The 20,882-nt window shown below is 49.3% G+C and overlaps 1 protein-coding gene and 2 long non-coding RNA genes across 5 annotated transcripts in view; 2 read left to right on the top strand and 1 right to left on the bottom strand.

Moving 5' to 3' along the window:
* Positions 1-2,069, top strand: part of LOC114082416 (uncharacterized) — a 92,600-nt gene extending 90,531 nt beyond the window's left edge. The window contains exons 4-5 of one of the 2 annotated variants that reach the window (XR_011708273.1): positions 1,521-1,590; positions 1,965-2,069. This is a non-coding gene — a long non-coding RNA (uncharacterized lncRNA). The remainder of the gene's footprint in view (positions 1-1,520; positions 1,591-1,964) is intronic. The other variant, XR_011708269.1, reaches the window with a different exon arrangement.
* The window catches only part of LOC139706684 (tetratricopeptide repeat protein 28-like), a 90,064-nt gene that overhangs the window by 6,145 nt on the left and 63,037 nt on the right, over positions 1-20,882 (bottom strand). The gene's annotated exons all lie outside the window — the stretch shown is intronic.
* On the top strand, positions 5,755-18,667 carry LOC139706668 (uncharacterized). 2 transcript variants are annotated; one of them, XR_011708238.1, is made up of 5 exons: positions 5,755-5,935; positions 8,739-8,852; positions 9,535-9,606; positions 17,611-17,801; positions 18,421-18,667. It is a non-coding gene; the product is annotated as an uncharacterized lncRNA (long non-coding RNA). The 2 variants fall into 2 exon arrangements; XR_011708237.1 differs by lacking the exon at positions 5,755-5,935 and having other exon boundaries at positions 8,477-8,852.

The raw sequence follows: 20,882 nt of genomic DNA, 5'->3' as shown, positions 1-20,882 counted from the left end.
CAGGAAATCCAGTCTCCCTGAAGACAGGTTGTGCAAAACTCCCAGCATTACCTAAGGCAGTGTCTTTGTGGGCTGAGAAGGTAAATTTCAGTCCGTTTGGCTCTTCAGATAAATACTGTTTACTGAAATTAATCACAGAACATTTTTTCCAAAACAAATGCTCTACCCAGAACCTAAGCAATCAAAACCAGTGCCAGATCCTGGAATAGAAAAAAGATATTAAGCTGGGTACCATGGAGCACTCCCATAATCCCAGCAACTCAGGAGGCTAAGTCTGGAGGATTGAAAGTTGGAGGCCAGCTTCAGCAACTTAGTGAGACCCTAAGCAACTTAGTAAGACCCTGTCTGTAAATAAAATATAAAAAAGAGCTCTGGATGTGGCTCCATGGTTAAGTGCTCCTGGGTTTAATCCCCAGTACAAAAAAGGAAAAAAGACATTAGGGAAAACCTGGAGAAATCCACACAAAGGCTGGTTTAATTAATAGCAATGTGTCAGTGTTGATTTCTTGGTTTTTGACAAATGGACGACAATAATGTAAGCTGATAACATTAGGGGACCCTGGAGCTGAGTGAGGGGTATGTGGGAATTCTCTGTACTCACTTAGCAAACTTTTTTCCCCCACTGAGCCATATCCCCAGCCCTTTCAAAAAATTTTAATTTGGGGGTTGGGGTTGTGTGGCAGAGTACTCGCGCCTAGCATGTGCGGAGCACTGGGTTTGATCCTCAGCACCACATAAAAATAAATAAATAAAAATAAAGGCGTTGTGTCCACCTACAACTAAAAAAAAATTTTTTTTAACTTTTAAATTTTGAGACAGGGTCTTGCTAAATTGCTGAGGCTGGCCTTGAACTTTTGATCCACCCACCTTAGTTACCTGAGTCACTAGGATTACGGATGCGTGCCATCACGCCTGGCTCACTTGGCAACATTAGAAAATACTTTAAAAATATTTAATTTGGGGGCTGGAGTTGTGGCTCAGCGGTAGAGCGCTCGCCTAGCACAGGCGGGACTGGGGTTCGATCCTCAGCACCACATGAAAATAAAGGCATTTTTGTGTTGTGTCCATCTACACCTAAAATATATATATATATATATATATATATATATATATATATATATATATATATATATATATTTTTTTTTTTTTTTTAATATTTAATTTGACATATAACAATTATGAATTTATAGGGTACAGCATGACATTTCAATGCATGCATCTAGTGTGTAATTATCAGGTTGGGGTGATTAAAATACCTATCACCTCCAACATTTATCCTTTCTTTGTGTTGGGAACACTCAAAATCCTCTGTTGGACATTTTGAAATATTCAATTAGCTGTTGTCATCCACAGTTCTCCTTCTGTGCTACAGAACATTTCAAGTTATCCCTCTCATCCAACCGCACCCTACTCATTAACTGTCCTCTCTCCACCCTAGTTTTGCAACTTCTCTGTTTATTTATTTATTTATTTATTTATTTGAGAGAGAGAGAGAGAGAATTTTAATATTTATTTTTTAGTTTTCGGCAGACACAACATCTTTGTTTGTATGTGGTGCTGAGGATCGAACCCGGGCCGCACGCATGCCAGGTGAGTGCGCTACCGCTTGAGCCACATCTCCAGCCCCTTCTCTGTATATTTAAATGATGTCAAAATCAAAACTTTATTTGAAGTTGGGCACAGTGGCACACATCTGTCATCCCAGCGGCTTGGGAGGGAGGCTGAGGCAGGAGGATCCTGAGTTCAAGGCCAGCCTCAGCCACAGCGAGGCCCTAAGCAGCTCAGTGAGACCCTGTCTCTAAATAAAATACAGAATAGGGCTGGGGGTGGGGCTCAGGGGTCAAGGGCCCCTGAGTTCAATCCCTGGTGCCAAAAAAAAAAAAAAAAAAAAAAAAACCCAAAAACAAACACACACTTTTGTTTAAAAAATTTCAATACCAGTGAACTGATTTTTTTTCTCCTAGGAGGGAAGAGATGGGAGCCTGGAGCACTTAAACTTCTTTCAAACAAGATAAAACTTGTTTCCTTTGCTGCTTTTAAACTTGGAAATAAAGAATAGTTACCAGCAATAGAGTGTGTGCTTCTTAAAAAGACAAAACCCAGCACAGAGCCATTTGAAGCTCTGGTCCTTGCCAAGTGGAGGAGAGAGACAGAGTGACGTCTTCGCAGTTTTCAGGTGAAAGTTTTCTATTTGTCGTCGTGCCATTTAGTCCCTGTTTGATTGACTGTACAAGTGACCTGCTGCATTTTGCAGAAACCAGAGGTGGATTGAATTTCTTAGAACCCTAATATGCACAAGGGAACTGCAGGAAGTGTCGCAACATTTTCCAGAAAGGGGTTAGCAGCCACAAGACTGAGGAGAGTGTCTGTCCATATGAGCAGGAGGATTTCTTGCCCGTACACCAGCCATCTCAATGTTACTAAATGGTTCCTAAAGGTCCTTCTTTAAGAAATGCTAAGTCTGGAGATGTAGTTCAGGGGTAGAGAACTTGTCTAATAGGGATAAGGCCCTGGGTTGCATCCCCAGCACTTCAAAGAAAAATAAAATTAGATACTGCTGGGCATGGTGGCACGGGTCTGTAACTCCAATGACTCAGGAGAATTGCAAGTTTGAGACCAGCCTCAGCTACGTAGTGAAATCCTATCTCAATTAAAAAGTTAAAAGGACTGGAGATGTAGCTCAGCAGTAAAGTGCCCCTGGTTCGTCCCCAGTATCAATCAATCAATCAGTCAATAAAAACATACTAATAAAATTAAACACAGTAGCCCCAGCAGCTTGGGAGGCTGAGGCAGGAGGATCAAGAGTTCAAAGCCAGCCTCAGCAAAAGTGAGGTCCTAAGCAGCTCAGTGAGAGCCTGTCTCTAAATAATATGCAAAATAGAGCTGGGGATGTGCCTCAGTTGTTGAGGGCTCCTGAGTTCAATCCCCAATACCAAAATATAAAATAAAATAAAATAATTGGGGCTGGGGATACAGCTCTGTTGGTAGTGCTTGCCTTACATGCACAAGGCCCTGGGTTCAATCCTCAGCACCACAAATATTTAAATAAAATAATTAAACACAGTAGAATCACTAGTCCAAAATGACTTTGTCCATTTACAGAAGGTAATGAGGTCCTAGGCAGCTAATCGGTTTCTGCATTTGTGGTACTTGTACCCTGATCATTTAAACGATGATGACATCAAGGGAACGGGAAGTGAAAGGAGCATGTTCAGCATTTCCCGCAAGATCAAGACCCAACTTTCATTCCAGGAGGGAAACAAAAACACCCACCCAGAATTTGCCCTTCGCTCTCTTCTGGATCATTTAAGAGTTTTTTTTTTTTTTTTTCTTTCTTTCTCTGTAAGATGTTGCTCTAAACGTTTTCCTCTCTTTTTCCATTTCAATGGGTACATTTAGATCCAGGAACAGTGTGACATGTCCCTACTAGAATCTGCCTCTTCACGAAAGCCTGGGAATGGATAAAACGCGACTCCAAGCAAAAGCGCGGGACACGTGAGCCTTTAACAGTGAATGTCAAAATCAGGGCCCTGGGCTGGGCACTGAGGCATACGCCTGTCCTCCCAGCTACTGAGAGGTTAAGGAGGAGCACTGCTCTAACCCAGGAGCCTGGGGAAAGTCTGGGCAATGCAGTGAGAGCTTGTCTCAAGATGACGCGGTGGCACACGCCTGTCATCCCCATTAGCTTGAGAGCATCGGCGCCCTTCACCTACACCACTGGTCTTTTGAGTGGGTCTTCTGAGCCCTGGTTTAGCTGGTCCATGGCTTCTGGGTTTTCAGACACATCAAAGATGACTGCAGTAGCTCCCCGCTGCACTGCTCGCTTGGCCTTGCCCAGGACAGTGAGGCATGGTTTGGGGTCCAATTCTGGCTGTTCCAGCTTCACCACTCCTACCCAGCCATACTCATACAAGTCCTCTTCATCATTGTTATTACACAGGCCCAGTGGGTGCATCTGCACCATCTCGCCCTCCGCGCTGAGCACTGAGCGTGGCCCCGGCACGCGAGAAGCGGCCCGTGAGGCCGGTGGTGTAGTCGCCGCTCGGGCTCCACTCGAACAGCACCGCCTCCACGAACGCCGTCTCCTTGGCCCGCGCCGCGCCGGGCCCCGTGGCCGCCAGCAGCAGCCCGAGCAGCAGCGGCAGTGGCGGCGGTGGCGGCAGGCGGTGGCCGCGGGGGCGGCGGCGGCCCGGGGCCCCTGGGCGCCCGCCTGAGCGCGGCCTCATGGTCCTGCGGCGGGAGGGCGCGGACGGCGGGCGCGGCCGGGCATAGTCGCGGGCCGGCTGAGGACCGAGCTAGGGCGGACGCCTCACAGCCCCATCGCGGCGGCAGCGGCTTTGTGGGTCGCAGGCTCCACTCGGTTTCCCCGGCCGTCGCCCCGCGGCCCTTTCATCTGCTCCACGTGAGGGGTTATCCCCGCCCCGGCAGCGTCGTGACCCGCTCTCCCCTCCCTCCCCGCGCTCGGCCCTTGGCTTTGAATTATATATTTACACCTGACTTTAGATAAAAAGGAAAATTTAAAGGTTAAAAAAAAACCCAAAATTCAAAGAAAGCAGCCCAAACATGGGATTTTCTGGCTTCCATAAGGAGAGAAAACACTGTGTACACAGGGTACTTGTCCCTCCCAGCCTGCCCTGTTGAAGCCAGGGAGACACTGGATTTTCAGTGACTGTCCCCTCCAGTGTTCCCATTGGAAGTGCAGGAAGACACACAGGCCTGAATCCCAAAGCTGCCACCGCCTGCAGAAGCCGCTCAGTGGGGAAACTTGCTCCCCAGTAGTTCCCCTTGTGTCTGGCCAGGCCCCTGAGGGACAGCAGACAGCCCTCAGACAGCTCTGGGAAGGGCACGGCCTGAGGGATTCCTGCCATTGCAGGAGCTCCTAGTGGTCAAACTCTCCACCGCCTGCCCCCACCTGAGCAAGACTAGACACAAATGCTAGCTCACACTCTCACTGCGACAGGGGAGGACAGAGTGTCGAGTGCCAGGCCCAGTGAGCGAGATCTTGGCAAGACTCACAGCTGCACACGTGCAGGACCAGTCCTGTGCTGGCCCACAGCCTATCACCTGTCATCGCTTCCCCCTTCAGAGGCCTGGGGGTGACTCCCCTCCGCCCCCAGCCCTGCCGTTCCGGCTCCGCCCTCTGCCCTTCTCCACCCTTGGTGGCACCTGGGGTGCTCTTATTGTGGCCCAAGCCACAGCCCACTTTGTCAGAGATTACCACACCCTCCCCCACCACCACCGCCAGGAGGCATGGGCAGCATGTCCCTGTACTGGAGGTGCAGGTACCCCCAGTTGAACACTGTATGCGTACCCTAGTCCCCAACTGCTCCGGGCCCCAAGACCAGCCCTCTACTTGCCAGCCAGAGGCTGCTCAGCCCTCCACTGTCCTCGCCCCCAACGTCCACTGGACTCCAGCCCACTTGTGCAGCTATTATGACGCCTCTGGAGAGGAGCGCAGCGGGGATGAGGGGGTGTTGCACCAGCTCGACAGGAGGGATCCCTGCCACTGCCATAGCTGCTGACCCTCAAACCCAATTTCTACAACCCTTCCCAGATGATTGGGCAACCTCACTGGGTCAGCTGGTGGACCAGCGGGATTTAGCTCTGCAGCCCCAGTGCCAGGGCTTCACAGTCACCCCAGGACCCAGGCACACACCAAGTTCACAGTTCAAGGGCCTATCCCGCCTGCATGGGGGGCGGGGTGCACACACAGCCATTGCATGTGCGAGCATCCCTTTGTGATGCAACCCTTTGTTGCACGTGCCGCCTTATCTACTCAAACCTTTAAAAGCTGGGTCCTGGCCAGGGGTCTGACATTGCCCTTTCGCCTCAAGCCGCGCTGGCAGCAGAAGAAGGACCCTTTGTGCTCAGCTCTGGAATCCCTGAATCCCGTCGTCTTCCCTAACCCTTACTGCTGCCATGGGTACTTCTCAGGGTAAGCTTTGTCCCTCAACCCTGCCCCGGCCCTGGCGGGCACGGACCTGCCAGAAGTGTCCCGAATGAAGTCCAGTCACAGAGTCCCCTGACCTTACCTACAGTGGTTGGCCACTCTGGCCAGCCCCGCGGCACAACTCCCAGGTTGTCCTGCTGCCATCCTGGAACTGCACATCAGCAGTTGAGCAAAGTGCCTCCTTGCTGCTGGTCCCAGGTCCTGGGAGACCTGGACATTACCTCCATCCTCCACATGCCTGGTCTCCTAAGAAGATGATGCTGTCAGCTGCACCTTTCACTAACTCCTGCAGCCTAGACCACCCACTCGGCAAACAGATGCCTTGTATGGCATAGGAGCAGAGAGCCACTGCTTGCCAGCTTGTAGCACCATGGTATACCCGAGAGCCCTGCCCAGGGAAGACTGTGCTCAGTGCCCTTGGAGACAGTGGCCAAGGGTGGATGAGCAAGTGGAAGGCCCTGCATATAGAGAACATCAGAGGGGGAGCCCATATCACTGGAGGAGCACAATATGACTTTAGGCTCCTGGTGGCCCATAGCCACCTGCCTTCCTTTGTGCCCAGGCAGGGAATCTTCTGCACCCAGAGTTCCCAAGTCAGAGCTGAGATATCCTGGGCCTTCTGTATGAGCTCCTGCTCCAAGAGAAAGGCCATCAGAGCTCCTATAGCTCCACTAGAGGTCTCCAAACCCTGGAGAGGAGGGCTCCAGGCCCACCCAACAGCAAGCTGCCCCAGGGTACTCTTCATCCCCAGGGATGGCAGCCATTATGAAGTCAAACAACAATGAGTGCTGGCGAGGATGCGGGGGAAAAAGGTACACTCAATGGAATATTACTCAGCACTAAAAAATAATAAAATCATGGCATTTGCAGGCAAATGGATGGCATTAGAGCAGATTATGCTAAGTGAAGTTAGCCAGTCCCTAAAAACAAATGCTGAATGTCTTCTCTGATATAAGGGGGGTGACTCAAAATGGGATAGGGAGGAAGAGCATGAGAAGAAGACTACCACTAAATAGGGAAGAGAGGTGGAGGGAAAAAGAGGGAGAAGGGGAGTTCCACGGAAGATGGAAGGAGAACCTCATTGTTATACAGAATACATATATGATGTTGTGATGAGAAAAAGAAAAAAAAAGTGTCACATTAGATTGGATAGAGAGAAAGGATGGGAGAGGAGGGGAGGAGTAGGGGGATAGGAAGGGCAGCAGAATAGAATAGACAATATGATTGATGTATGTGCATTCCATGTATATATTATACATCAAATTGCATTCTACTGTCATGTATGACTAAAAAAAATAAGTAAAAATTTTAAAAAAGGTGGCAGACTGGGGCTGTCTACTGCTGAGGCCCTGTGAGTACTGTTGGGCTTTGGGCCCTGGTGAGAGAGTAGGAAGTTCCTACTGGAGTCAGATGGAGGCCCCAGATGTGGGGGAAAGGGGACTGTGAAGTCATAATGGTGTTCATGAGGGTGGCCCCCAAGGGAGCCCCTGGCTGCAGAGCCAAGCCTGCCAAGGTGCTGGGAGAAGGCCGGGGAGGAAGGGCCAAGCAACAGTTGGCAGGCTGTGGAAGAGGGGGACACAAAGTTTGGAGGTGGGAGGGTGTCTCTGGGAGGAGAGAGCAGCGCCCACCCACTTTGGGCGGGGAGGCAGTGCTGGGGTGGTAAGGCAAGGTCTGGCTGAGGCCCACTGATGCCAGAGGCTTGGCCCCTCCCCAGGTAGAGGGGGCCCACATATGGGCTGGGGTTGGGGGGCATGGTATAGCTGTCCCAGATGGCCTGGGACTCACCCATCAGAAGGCAGTGGATGTGCTGCGGAGCTTTCTGTTTCTCCCAGTTGAGGTCCTCAGTGGTGACTGGACAGGCCAGTTCCAGAAGTGGTGGCAGCCTCAGAGGTCCCCCTATTGATGTGACGGCAAAGGAAACTTTCATTTCTGTGGCCTACCTGTATTCCCCATGGATGAGCATTTCTTCCTTGGCAATGGCTGTCCCGCTCTGCCTACAGCCACCTTCTCACACTGGGCCTTCTTTGCCATCCATTTCCCTGCAAATGCCATGATCTTGTTATTTTTTAGTGCTGAGTAATATTTCATTGTGTATAAATGCCACTTTTTTTTAAATCCATTCATCTATTGAAGGGCATCTAGGTTGGTTCCCCATTCTAGCTATTGTGAATTGTGCTGCTATAAACATTGATGTGGCTGTGTCCCTGTAGTATGCTCTTCTTAGGTCTTTTGGGTATAGTCCGAGAAGGGGAATAGCTGGGTCAAATGGTGGTTCCATTCCCAGCTTTCCAAGGAATCTCCATACTGCTTTCCAAATTGGCTGCACCAATTTGCAGTCCCACCAGCAATGTATGAGTGTACCTTCCCCCCCCCCCCCACTGCATCCTCGCCAGCACTTATTGTTGTTTGACTTCATAATGGCTGCCTTTCTGACTGGAGTGAGATGGTATCTTAGGGTGGTTTTGATTTGCATTTCTCTGATTGCTAGAGATGGTGAGCATTTTTTCATGTATTTGTTAATTGATTGTATGTCCTCTTCTGAGAAGTTTCTGTCCAAGTCCTTGGCCCATTTGTTGATTGGGTTATCTGCTTTTTTGTTGTTTAACTTTTTGAGTTCTTTGTATACTCTAGAGATTAGAGCTCTATCTGATGTTTGAGGGGTAAAAATTGGTTCCCAGGATGTAGGCTCCCTATTCACCTCGCATATTATTTCTCTTGCTGAGAAAAAACTTTTTCAGTTTGAATTCGTCCCATTTGTTGATTCTTGGTTTTAACTCTTGTGCTATAGGAGTCTTATTAAGGAATTTGGGGCCTGCCTCCACGAGATGAAGATGAGGACCAACTTTATCTTCTATTAGACGCAGCGTCTCTGGTCTGATTCCTCAGTCTGCCATCTTGAAAGGTACCTAAACACGCTCCCTGAGGGAAGCAGCCCCTCATCCCTGGAGCCACCATCCCACCTGGGGTTTCTGACAGGAAGAAGCCCAGAGCCCCCACCTCTGCCAGCTGTCAGTAGTTTGGACACCTGGGATCTCCAGGTCCAGGGGTAGCTCCATTCCCACCATTGATAGCAGGCCCCCCAGCCTGGGCAGCCCAACCCACTCAGCCCTTGGTGCTGACAGACGTAGAAATCCCACCGTGGGGGCCCGTGCCAGCACCCACACACATTTTGCTGGCAGCCAGGCTGCAAGTCCACTGGAGCAACTAGTCCATCAGCCTCTGCAGCTGCTACTCAGAGGCCAGGGACTGTGAACAGTGTTTGTCCCAAGAACAGGCAGCCCCAGTCAGCATGGGACAACCAAGGTTCATCCCCCTTAATGCTGCCAGTGTCAGTTGCCTCAATTGCAACTTGGAGGACAGATTTGTCCCCAGTTCTTCCGTCTCCCATGGCAGAAATGGGCATCTGCTAAAAAAGTAGAGGGACCCCCAAAACCAGAGAACACCATGGGGCAAGTTTGGGATAGAACAGCTCCAGGGCCTTCCCCTAGGCAGAGCACCACCATGAGGACCAAGGGAGAGAAGGCAAAATACAAACCAGGGTAAGCAACCACTGATGTTTGTGCAATTAATGCTGTCCCCCAAAGCCTGACCGTGCAGAACCCCTGAAGCTTTCCTGGGAGGAACCATCACCACCTTCAGAAAGGCCACCTTGACTTGTAAGTTTGTCCCCATGCAATCCAGGAACCTGGGAGCCCAAACTAGCTCCCGGATCTCATATCTGTCTTTGGGGTTCTGTTCATCTCCTCCCCAAGTGAAGGAAAGAGAAGCATGAGACAGCATTTACAGGGTAAATGGGGCTTCGACATATTCAGCGCCACTAACTAGACCATCCCTATAGTGGTCACTTTACAGGGGACAAAAACCAACTCTGTTCTTGGAGCCACGAGGGCCACTCCTTTAAGTGCCAAAAGGCGCCCCCTTACAGGAACCTTGAATTCCACCTCGGAGCATCAATACCTCCATGAACCAGGCTGCATATATTTACAGAGGGAATCATATCACCCATTTCCCTGGTGGTAAAGGTGAGGCTCTGGGAAAGGACATGAATTATGAGTTAGCCAAGGTCCTGCCTGGAAGAGCTGGGACTGGAATTCTGGAAATCTGGCTCCAGAGCCTCATGTGCAGAACCCTGCAGGGGAGGCCTGATGCCGGGAGCTTGGAAGGGGGGGACCCATCAAGTTGGGGTGGGGGGCTCAGAGAAGAATGAAGAGATGGGTGTGGCTGGGGAATTCGTCCAGAGGGGGAGACCAATAGGAGAGGGAGGGGATCGAGTGAGGGGACTGCATGAGCAAGGCCAGGCAGCGGGAGTGTGTGGGTCAGGCAGAGGAATGACCTGTGAGCAGCTGGGGGTGCAGGGATGGAGGGGGACAGGATTCAGAAGGAAAAGAAGGTTGGGCCACACCATGGAAAGAGCCAGGTCTGGCAGGGAGACACCACCCCTCCCTGCTCCATCCTCCAACTGTCTTTGAGTCTGTGCCTTGAACTTCCCCAAACCCTCCCTTCTCACCACCTCCACTGGCCCTATTCCACCCCTCCCAGCTCTCCCCTCCTCCCTGCCTCGCCCAGAACAAGACAAAAAGCTCAAAGCTGCTGGCCATTTCCATGTAGTTCTTCTCCCTGCACCTTGTCCCCACATCTGTCTTCACTTGAACTCCAGGTCGGCTCTGTAGGGGCAGTGGTGGGTGACACACAGGGTCTCCCTGCTTTAGAGCTGGAGAAACTGAGGCCCAGAGAAGTAATTTCTACTTCTGTTTCAGATCTTGGGCCATCACCCCCTTGAGGAAGCCCTCCCTGCACTCTCTACTACCCTGTCAGGCCTGGTTTTTGGTTATTTGTTCTCAGAGGACCAAGGATTTTTGCTGTAGAGAACTGGCCTCAGGTTGTCACTGTCTGTTCATTCACATGGATTAGTTTATGTCTTTCTATGTCACTTGGCATGCAGGGGACACTGGAGAAACACTGAGCGACTGAATGACAGTTTGGGTTCTTGTGACAAGTAACAAGAAGAGGTGTTAGTAGAACGTGGATGGGGCACCACATGGTCCCCACTTGGGGTATAAAAAGTCTAGGAAGCTTCTGTAAGGGGGTGATGACCTGGTTGGAGCTTGAAACCTGAGTTGCTGGTAGCAGCTGGAACATGCAGGATGGTACCTGGCAGGAGGTGAGCCCCTGGCTCCTGTCACCTTCAGGAATCTGGGTTCAAGGTCCAGTGGTCTAGGTAGCTGGGAATGTGGGCCTGTGAAGGCCTCTGCCCCAAGCTCCATAACCCCAGGTGACCTTGAGGCAGGCAGGGTGGCACACCCTTCCTCTGCTCACTCCCCTTTGTCCAGTGGTAGCCAAGGGGCATCTGACTCACCTCCTCTTTGCCCCACTTCCCCACAGTGAGATTTATTTTAAAGTTACCTGAAAATCCCTCCAGCCTTTCTGATTCAGCCACCCTGTCCTCTGTGATTCTCTTGTGAAGGTCAACTGAGGGTCCCTGAAGGACTGCAGCCCATGCACCTCACTGGCTCAGCTCACCCACCCCACCCTGTGGCTCTCCACTCTCCCCCACCAGGTGGCAGAGGCTTCTGGAGGTCTTCCCACCAGGAGTCTAGAACAGGCTTATTTATGTAGAATAAAAAAAATTACGTATTTCATCCCATTTTCCTGGTCTTTGACAAAACAATTCTATTTGCATAAGACTAATAATTCAGTGACCTCCTTAAAGGCCATTTTTCTCTTGATTCTGGCCCATACAGAGGCCATGCTCTGTTAGAGTGGGAAAATAATTTTTTCTTGGTCACAGATTTATAGCTATAAGCAGAGCACTCTGTGAAAATTCTTTCTAGTGAGTAGTCTGGGCTTAATATTTCCTATACTTACATATTATGAAGGAGACCTTCCAAACATTGTGGTTCCTCTGTGCACCTCATATCCCTTCTCATTATCTGGACCACAAGCCAATTTCAAATTTCCCCATCCAAGCAAATGGCCTAAGGACAGAGAACTCCCAGATGCTCAAACAACAAGGAAACCAGAGAGCCAGGACAGGGCCTCTGTAGTAGTGAGGAGCTTGACCAGTGAGCCAAGTAAAATGAAAGCCTCCTGCTACCCAACTCTGAGGGCAAAGCTGCCAGGAAGTGAGAGGGAAGGGGACATCATGTCTCTGAGCCTCCACTTTGCCCCAGGATCACAGAGGTCAGGGTGAGACCTGTGCTATGCATCTAAGCAGTCTGCCACCAGGTCCCATGTGGGAGAAGGTGGATGTCATCTTAGCAAAAGAGTTTTCTCTTGGACCCCACAGGAGTGGGTCCTGACCTGGAAGAGGATGGTCTGGTGGCTGGTCCAGCTGAGCTGCCAGGTTGAGAGGCCAGCACAGATGTGCACCTAGATGCAGCCTTGCTCATGATGGTGCTGGTGCCCCGAGGCAAACTTGGGCATTTCTGCTTGGGTGGGCCCTTTGGGGATGGCACTGAAAGGAGGGGCCTAGGTGGCTCCAAGATCATGGTTGCTGTTTGTCCTGTGTAACTTGGTCACCATGGAAATACTCTGGTGGTGGGGGCCACAGAGAGTCAGGCCCAAGCTTGCCTCATAGGTCTGTCTGGTGCTCGAGGGTCCCTCCTCTTAGAAAGGAGATGCTCATTACCCACAGGCTGCTCCCAGGTTCTCTGCTCTCAGGTTCCACTGAGGACACTGCCAAGGGCATAGTCATGCAAGTTGGTCTTTCTGGGGTGGTGCTGGCCCCTCGATTTCTGCTTGGGTGGCCTTTGTGTCAAGCATTAAATGGAGGGGCATTGGTGACTCCCTGCTCATGTTTGCTGCTTGTCTTTTGTCCCTTGGTCACTGGAGGTATTCTGGTTAGAGGTGCTGCAGGTTTTCATGCTCCAGGCTTGCTGTCTGGGCTTGGAGTTTCTCTTCTTTTGGAGCAGATGCTCAGTGCTCCAAAGGCCAGTATCACATCTGGAGGGAGGTCTGTAGTCGTAGAAGCCAGTGATTCCACAGCGTGGACTTTCAAGTGTAGGTGGCCTTTCTGGAAATGGTGTTGGTCCCCTGCATTGATCGTAGGGGTTTCTGCTTCGGATGACTTTGGAGATGGCAGTAAAATTAGAAGCAGCCATAGCTAGGGTGTCTTAGCAGGTCCTAAGCTGGACCCATGGTGCCCAAGTCCTGGAAAGTCCCACAAAGGAGAATAAGCCAGGGCAGTCCCTGCCAGAACCTGGACTCTCCAGCCTTTGAACCCAAAGGTGCAGGATGCCAGCCTTGCCTGCCTTGAGTGTAGTAGTTGTCAAGTGCTTCACAGTCGTTGCACAGGAGCATTGCTGGCACAGTCAGGCATTTCATTGAGAGGAATCCAAACCAGGGGAACAGGTTTTTGAGCAGTATTGGATGTGGGAATATATAATGTGATTGGCTTTCTAGAAGGTAACCTCATTGCCATGGTTCCTGATGGGCACTGCTGAAAATACAGAACCATCCGGAGGACTGAAAATTTGATGAGTCATTCATTTATTTATTTTTATACCAGATATTGAACCTGGGGTTCTTAACCACTAAGACACATCCTCAGACTTTTTTAAAAAAATATGTTTATTTAGAGACAGAGTCTAGCTAAGTTGCTTCAGACCTCTCTAGTTTGCTGAGGCTAGTTTTGAACTCCATATTTTCCTGTCCCATCTTCCCCAATGCTTGGACTACGGGTGTGTGCCTCCAAGCCCTGCTGGGCCTTTCATTTTGGCCAGATCTGAGCCTCTTAGTACTTTTGTTAGGAAATGGCCAGGAGGAGGGAGAGTGGATCTTAAATGGATGGTTTGTTATTGTAAAGGGCTGGGGATTATAGTTTGAATTAATCTAACAGTCTTCTTAATATTGTCCTGAGCATTGAATTTACCCATATTGACCCTACCTCTCCCCCTGCCCAATGCCACTGTGGATCACTGAGGGTTCTCTATGGTCCGAGTTCAGCCACAACCCTTTTCTTGGTTACTTCTCATAATGACACACCCATGAACTGCATATCTTGACTGGTAACTAAAGCTTTCGTTGGTGCTTTCAAATATGAAACTATAAATTTGTTATCAAGTGACTTGTCTAGAAATCATTTTCTTCCAAATTGTTCCAAAGAGGTCAGACTGGAAGAGGACCTAGTCACTTGCCAGGCTGACCTTCTTCAGGTGTTCCAGCCCCTCAGTGATTTCCATCAGTTCCCCCTCTTTGTAAAATCATGCAATAGACTTGTGTTTGGGGAAGCAGCAGGCTTAGGATTGAAGCAGGAGTTCAATAGAGGTTTTCAGCAGGAGGCTATGATAGGAGTCCTCAGTGCTTCCCCAGTGAGCTTGCCTTTTAATAGCAGGTAACCCTGGGAATGGGACAGCTATCAACAACTAATAGATATCAGTACTCACATGAAACAGCTGATGTGCTGTGTTCACCAGCCTATTCTTTTTTTTTTTTGATATTGTTTTTTAGTTGTCAATGGACCTTTATTTTATTTATTTATATGTGGTGCTGAAAATTGAGCCCAGTGCCTCACACATGCTAGGCAAGCACTCTACCACTGACCCAAACCCCAGCCCCATCAGCCTATTCTTTAAGAAGAAAGGATGTTCATAACCTGTTAGTGTCAGGAAAGCCAAAGGATCACATGTACTAGTCTCTGGGGAGTAGTAGCCTTCTAGGGCAGGCTCCCTGACTGTGTGTTAATTAAGTGTCCTGGTCCATGTGGGCAGGATGAAAGTCAACCTCAGTGTGAACTGGGAAGCGCAGAGCTGATGACCAAAGAGAGCTGTTCTTTGATACTGCATTTCCTTCATCTATCGTGTTTAGCATGAGGAAGATTTTTTTTTTTCCTTGTGGAAATTGAGTTAATAGGTGTTAAATAAATATCTTAGTTGCTTCTGATGTGGCTGAGGAGCACTTTCAAGTGTTTAAAAAACTGGTTTCTGTATATCATTGTATAGCTAATTGCAATTCTTATGAAACCTTCTCATAGGCTGTTTCTGGTTTTATTGGGATTTTTTTCAGCTGCATTGTGAATTGGATGAAGGACATTTTCCCTTCTTATAAATGGTTTTGTGGAATTTTGAGATTTGGGTTTTTATTCACATTTGAAGTGAATAAATCAACCAGCCTTAAGAACATGACATCTTTCTGATGGATAGAAGCAATTCAAGGAAGAATAAGGATGATGTCTTTTAGAAATGCTATAGGAATATTTGTTTGGGGGTCAATAAATAACATGCTTAGAGTTTAATAAATATTTTGTTATGTCATCGTAGTTTCTACATTTTTGTATTCTAGTAGAATTTTATCTAGTTTTAATATTTGTTTTTGAGCAGACATCTTTATCTTGAGAGATATCATTTAGTGTTACTTTTCAAAATTTGCAGCTGTGTAAATCCAGATGCTTGGTGAGGCTGCTCTAGTGTGAGGAAAGCCTCTCCTGTTAGGCCAGGAACCTGTAAGGCACCATCAGCACATATGAAACCTGCTATGTATTATAAGCAACAGGAAATAGCACAGAAGCTGCAAGTGCATTTAAGTCATTTGGAAGTTGAATTCTTGTCATATCTTTACTTTGCTTAACATATCTTCTCCCCTTTAGTTCTTTCTTATAGTAATTTGAAGCTGATGAACTTACTGGTATTTTCAGGAGAGCATATACAATTAAAATATTCTTCAATTCAGTATCAGTTCAAAGAACTTAGCATCACCTGCCACTCACCTTTGGTGGGAAGGTAATGAGCAGCCACTTAGCTCTGTGTGCACAAGGATGATGGTCCTGAGTCTCCTGGGATGGCTAGCTAAATCTGGAAGTTCCTTAGGAGATGGAAAGACATCAGCTCCTCATGTTCCATTCAACAGTGAGCACAGGGCGCTCAGTGAACATGCATTAGGTTTGTGAGTATCCCCTGCAGGGACTGGTCTCCTATTCCCTTTCCAGACCTCAAAGCTGAATTGTCTGTCCTTCTCTCTGCTCCAGTAGCCTCAGCTATTGAGTACTATTGCCTCTGAGATGCTTCTTTGTTCATACTACTGGGATCTTGCCTCCAAAGTTTAGTTGGAAGAATAGGAGGAAACTGTTGCTTTAAACTGCACACAAAACAAAAGGAAGTGGCTTTGCCTTTCCCTAAAGACATGGAGATAGAGAAGTCCGTTTCCGTGGTCGTGGCCATGCTATGGAACAAATTCTTGGCCATTCCACACCATCCTTGCTTCTTATATGTTTTGTGCATCAGTGAATCTTTTAGCCCTAGCATTTTCACCTATGGGAGGCGTGTAGAAACGGAGGCACAGAAATGCCACCTCCTTGCCATTTCATGGGGTCCTCAGGTCTCTGCCGGCTGCCCCACCAACTTTCCCCACAAACCTCTGGAATTTCAGCAGTGCCCTCTGCTGTGGGCCTGTGGAGCCAGACTAAGTTAGACTTCCCGTGACTCAAACTTGGAAGTGATACCCCATGAGGCTTGTTGATTTCTGTTTCTTAGAAACCAGATGCTGATGTGGATCCACTGAGAGAGGAGGGAGCTACAGGCTTTGGGCACAGGATGCTGTGGTGTTTGAAATCCCCTGTAGTGTACCCCATCATACGATCGGAAGAGACATTGGGGCAATTTGATTTCGCACAGGAATTAGAATTCTATGGCAAAGGGGAGGCTATCTCTGAAAATAACCCTCCAGTGGTGCAGAGTGGGGACCATGGCCAAGAGAGGAGCTGACTTTCCCTCTGTCACTGTGGGACTCAGGTCATGGTAAAGTTGGATGTCATCCTTTGTCCCTTAACTTCCTATGTCATGTTATCTGTATATTTGTGCATTAGAGACGCATGACTCCTGGATAAGGGTTTCTCAGGGAGTCCATGTATGTGTGGGCACATGTCCCTGATGACAACCTCTAAAGCAGATGCTAGAATGACCCCTGGGAACATGTTGAGAAGCTATGGAGGCCCTGCAAGGCACAATGACTTCCTCAGGGCCACACACATACCCACAAGAAGGGGAAGGGTCTCAACCAAGCTCTGTCTCTCCAAACCAAGGGAGCTGGCTACACCTGAGCCTGTCTGAGGGCCTGATCCAGGGTGTGTTGGTGTAACTGGGTCCACCTGTGCCTATGTCATGGGAAGACTGCAGCCCAGTGGGCCATTGGAACCATCTTGTGTAAGAAAGGGACTCAGCAAAGGACTTCCTGAGATAGTGACCTCACTTCCTTGGCCATGGAACTCACAGAACTTGGAACCCTGGTAGCTAGGCACTCACAGTCCACAAACAGTCCCAGTCTGCTCACTGGTGTTGAGACAGCAAGCCCAGAGCCACGAGTTCTTGTTGTCTACAGATCTGTGGGTGCTTAAGCCTCAGGGCTTTTCCTGAGTGTGGAGGTGCTGGGTCAGCGCTGTGTCCCAACGACTCTGGCAATTTTTCCCAAGGAGACCAGAAGTGAGACAGGACAGGGCACCACAGGTGTCCATAGTTTAACCCACATTCAGATTCTCCTTTCAAAAGTGCCAGATCTCACCAGGTTAGTGTGTGTGTGTGTGTGTGTGTGTGTGTGTGTGTGTGTGTGTGATGTCTCCTGAGAATATGGAGGGAAAATATTTTGATTTCCCCTGACGTATGGCCGTGATTCCTTTTGCAAATGGCTACCGTTTTCCTGTTGAAATGTCCCTCTTTGATTGCCCATCCTAGGGAGAAGATGACCAAGGCTCATCAGTGGATGTGTCCTGTCTTGTGGAAACCCTCACAGTACTTCTCTGGGAGCTCGAGGATGGCCTGGTGCCTGCCCTGCAGCAGGGTAACACCCCCTATGTCCATGGGGTTTTGTATTTGTACCAAGATTTGGCCAGTACCCAGAAGGCTCTGGAGCTGCTGGGTAAAAGGTGTGTATGACCTCCAAGCCCTGGCCCATGGCCATCTCCTGGCCTGGTGTTGGGAATGCCGGGCATCACTCTGAAACTCCGTCAGCTCTGAGGAAAGTAGGGTTTTTCAGAGGAGAACTCTGCCTGGGTGTTTAGAAATCCAAGTAGGATGAGCCCTAGGAGTGTTTGCCTCAGAGTGGTCCTGGGACACAGGCTGGCGATGGCTCTGGCCTTTCCCTGGGGGCCTGTCCCCTCCCTGAGAGGAAGTTCTCTGCCTCAGACCTCACTCTTCTGAGGCCTCAGGAAAAGCAGTTTCCACATTTGGGAAGGAGTCTGTGGGTTGCATCTGGGAGGGTTCCAACCTGCCTGTAGACAGAACAGGGACCCCTGGGGTCAACTGAGAGGGTCCTGGCCCTGAGGTAGCCAGGCAGCAGGTGGTTGGGTTCATTCATGGCTCAAATATATATGAAGCACCTACCTTTGGCAGGTACTTGGCCTATCATTTAGGAATCAGTGCAGACAAACTCTCCCAGCCCTCCTGAGCTCCCGTTATTGTCAGTAAGTTAGTCAAGTCCACCAGGCATCTCAACAGATGAGGGACACAGGATATTAGAGGTCACAGCCTCCTGGTATTCTCTAGGTATGGACGCCTCCAGCCATATGTTGAGGAGGAGTACCTTCAAGACAAGAAGTGAGTGGTCTTTGGGCCAAGAGGGAGGGCTGCTGTCTCGAGAGTGGTCACTTGGGGGGCTGTTGTAGAGGATGGCTGGGCAGACCTCAGGGTCTACCCTGTTGTTTCCCAGCAGAGGACAGAGGTCTGGGGCTTACTCTGTAGAAGGAACAAAGCAAGCTGTGGTGGGATTCTGGGTACCCAAGGAAGAGAAGCGTGGCTGGAGCCTCAGAGCCAGGCCCTGTGAGGATCCCTCTCCAGCACAGCCAATCCCAGCCTGGATTGCCCGTGCTTTTTTGTATAGAGACTGGAGAGAAAGTGAGGGGAGAATCCTACCCACACATGTGCCTCACAGTTTTGCCCCCTTTGCTCTGCTGCATGTGACCTGCTTGGACACTCTCTGGGAAGCTCCCCATGCAGGGGGCCTTGGGAGGTTCCAGCTGAAGGAGAGGCCCTTTACATCATTATCTTCCAGTTGGTACAGGTGGTGACCCAAGCTGCCATCCCATTCTTTCAAAGTCAGCCATCTTCCCTGGCAGCTACATAAAATTCACACACACACACAAATGCCAGAGGCAGGGGGTCAAGAAACGATTAGACCAGAAGCCTCCACTTCTCCTAGAATGTTTTCTCGCTGCCCTAGTTCTAAAGTCCTTGAGGGCACCTCCCACGTGTGAGCACCTGCGCATTGTGCCAGATGCCCCACCACAGCTATCCGCCTCCTCCCACTAAAACTGTCTATTTTATTTTTTGTGATGGTGGTTTTTTTTTTTAAATGTCTGGGATGGCATTGTAAGTATTTTAGTAACAAACATTTATGTTGACACAATAGTGCTCAATCCATTCACCAGGCTGTGCCACCCCCAGCACTGAATAGCTGAAGATGGAGCCCCCTTAGAGCACAGGGGACCTGTGGGGCCCCTGTGCATGGAGCAGAGATGACTGCCTAAAGGGTGGTGAGGATTTCAGGGCATTTTATCCCCTACTGTGTTCTGTGACGTTAACTAGGTTAGATGTCATGTGACACTACAAACCCTGTTCATATAAGACAGCAAACTTAATATGTGTCTTCTTATTGCTCCACAGATCATCACTCACCTTCTTCTCATTCCCTAAGAAACAATATTGAAGTTAGACCAGTTAATTACTCTGTAATGGACTGAACAGTTGGAATAAAAGGAAGAGTTCCATGTTTTGCATTCCAAATAGAAAGCTGTGCCTTCGGCTGGGCTGTAGCTCAGTGTTTGCCTAGAATGTATGAGGCACTGAGTTCAATCCTTAGCACTACAAAAAAAAAAAAAAAAAAAAAAACTAAACAAAGAAAGGCATGCTGTTGATCTAAAACTATTTAAAAGAGAAAGAAAAGAAAAAAAAAAAAAAGCTGTGCCTCTTGAATAGTTAGTCCCAATGAGAATGCAAGGGAAATGTTCATAAAGAAAATTAAAGTGCTGCTCCAGGGCATATGTGAATGATAAGAAAGCAAAACAGCTGATAGGGATCAAGTTTTCATAGTCTGGAGAACAGATGAAACAAGCCACATTCCCTTAAGCCAAAACTGCATCCAGATAAGGCCAAAACATTAGATTTTTCTGATGCCAAGAGAAGGGAGAAAGCTCCAGAAGAAGTCTGAAGGTGGCAGAATTTGGTTCATGATGTTGGAGGCAAGCGGCCCATCTCCATATAAGACAAGTGCAGGGTGAAGCAGCAAGTGCTGATGTGGAAGCTACAGCAAGTCATGAAGAAGATCTTGCTAAGCTATCTGATGAAGACGCGATATGGTTGAGTTTCTCGGTGTCCACCAAAAGCTCATGGGTGAGACAATGCAAGAAGGTTTAGAGGGGAAATGATCCTGTTATGAGAGCCTAAAGCCAATTAGTGAATTAATCCCCTGGCAGGATGAACAGGTGGCACAGATAAAATGCGGTGCCCACACCCTCCCCAAGCCTGGAGGTGTAGGCGCCACCTATGGAGGAGTCCAGTTGCAGGGTGGAAGCGAACAGCAGTCATCCTCAACGTTCCACATTAGGGTTCCACATTGGAGGTTCCCAGCAACCAGTGGCATCCCTCTGCGGGCAGGGCATTCATCAGCGAGCCTAGGCGCCCTAAGGCCCTTTGGGGAGTCCAGTTGAATCGGTGGCTGCATGGAAATAGGCGTCCAAATAGGAGCATCCTCATCCATTGGCGGTGGCGGGAGTCTGCTTCCAGTGCAGTGGAGGTGTTGGCAGCATTGCTGGTGGCCAGGTCGGGACTCCAGTGGCCACAGTGTGGAGCGCTGGCTGTGGCGACAGCGACAGCGTAGGGCAGCGGGCCTCAGAGTCAGAGGGCGACCAGAGGATGGGGTGCCCTGTGCTGTGGCTGCCCCAGGCCACTTGTCTTGCTCCTGGCAGGGCCTGCCTGCTCAGGAAGCAGGACACGGCAGGCGGCGGTACCCA

Source organism: Marmota flaviventris, chromosome 1, assembly GCF_047511675.1.
Source record: "Marmota flaviventris isolate mMarFla1 chromosome 1, mMarFla1.hap1, whole genome shotgun sequence".
NCBI lineage: Eukaryota > Metazoa > Chordata > Mammalia > Rodentia > Sciuridae > Marmota > Marmota flaviventris.
Note: the sequence above shows the minus strand (reverse complement) of the source record. Positions and strands in the feature narration are given on the sequence as shown.